Raw genomic sequence first — 1,374 nt, 5'->3', positions numbered from 1 at the left:
ACCGAGCGCCTTGGTGCACCGGGGCAAGATCGAGCGTGCACCCGAGGCGCCCCGAACATGCACCAAGGTGCACTCGGCCCACATGTGAGCGCAGGTCGTTGCGCCCGAGGTGGTGTGTGGGCACCGCGTTGCAGACGGGACACTGCACGCACACGACGCCCCCTCCAGGTGCACGCACGTAGGCCGGGCCGGGTGCACACCCGACGCCCTAGCAAGGTGCGCGCACCCGGGCAGGGCTCACACTTGGCGAACGGGGCGCACTTCGCGAGGGAGGGTGTGCACCTCGACGGGGGTGGGTGGCCGGGGTGGATTCGCACGTGGGTCGCGGTTTGCTAAGTACACACTGCGACAAGCTCATAACGGGTGCGATCATACCAGCGTTAGTGCACCGGATCCCATCAGAACTCCGCAGTTAAGCGCGCTTGGGCCGGAGTAGTACTGGGATGGGTGACCTCCCGGGAAGTCCCGGTGTTGCACCCTTTTTTAGTTTTTCGCCGGGCGTCGCAATGCTATTTGAATAAACCTTTTGCCCGTTTGCGTTCTCGTCGGGGCCGGGCCGGGCCGGGGTGCGCTGCCCGCACTACCGCGCAGCGCGGGGGCGACACCGAGCGCGCACCCGAGGCGCCCCGAGCACACAGGCCACGGTGCAACCCGGGCGTTGTGCGCGCACCCCGGTGCGCCCGAGGTGCTGCGCGCGCACCCAGGTGAAATCGGTGTGCACCTCGGCCAGTGCGCGCTCGGTCGAGTCGCGCACGTTGGCCAAGGTGCACGGTGATGTTTCTTACTCTAAGGTTCCGCACCAGACGCCCGGGACAGGTGAGCGAAGCTGGGCGGGGCCGGGTGCGCGGCCGGGGCAGGTGCACGCAGCTGGAGAGAGCTTTGGAGCACACTTCGGAGCGCACCAATGATGCGCTCCATTCAAAAGTTTCCTGAAAAGGCAAAAAAAGTTGAGATTATAGAATTTCCCACTTGAGAGATTGTAAAAAAAAAAAATTTAAAATGAAGGAAACGCGGGTGCCAAGGTGTGCGCAGCCCAGCCAAGGTGTGCGCACCAAGGCGCCCACCCTGGCGAAGGTGCACGCAAGGTGCGCACCCGAGGCAAACCGGACAATTAACCCAACTTTCGACTTCGCGCGCACCTTGGAGCGCACTTCGGAGCGCTCCTTGGTGCGCACCAATCTTGGGCACCTCGGAGTGCACCATGGCGCCCACCAAGGTGCGCACCCGGGGCAAACCGAGCTCCGACTTCGTGCGCACCTTGGAGCGCACGAAAGGTGCGCACCATGGCGCCCACCAAGGTGCGCAGCCCAGCCAAGGCGTGCGCATCAAGGTGCGCACCCTGGCGAAGGTGCGCACCCGGGGCAAACCGAGCTC

At 64.6% G+C, this 1,374-nt stretch overlaps 1 non-coding gene across 1 annotated transcript; it reads left to right on the top strand.

Moving 5' to 3' along the window:
* Positions 1–361: 361 nt before the first annotated feature.
* LOC131867009 (5S ribosomal RNA) lies at positions 362–480 on the top strand. Its single transcript, XR_009365607.1, has one exon. It is a non-coding gene; the product is annotated as a 5S ribosomal RNA (ribosomal RNA).
* Positions 481–1,374: the final 894 nt, after the last annotated feature.

This window comes from Cryptomeria japonica, unplaced genomic scaffold, assembly GCF_030272615.1.
Source record: "Cryptomeria japonica unplaced genomic scaffold, Sugi_1.0 HiC_scaffold_161, whole genome shotgun sequence".
Lineage (NCBI taxonomy): Eukaryota > Viridiplantae > Streptophyta > Pinopsida > Cupressales > Cupressaceae > Cryptomeria > Cryptomeria japonica.
The sequence above is the reverse complement of the archived record's forward strand: the minus strand, read 5'-3'. Positions and strand labels throughout refer to the sequence as shown.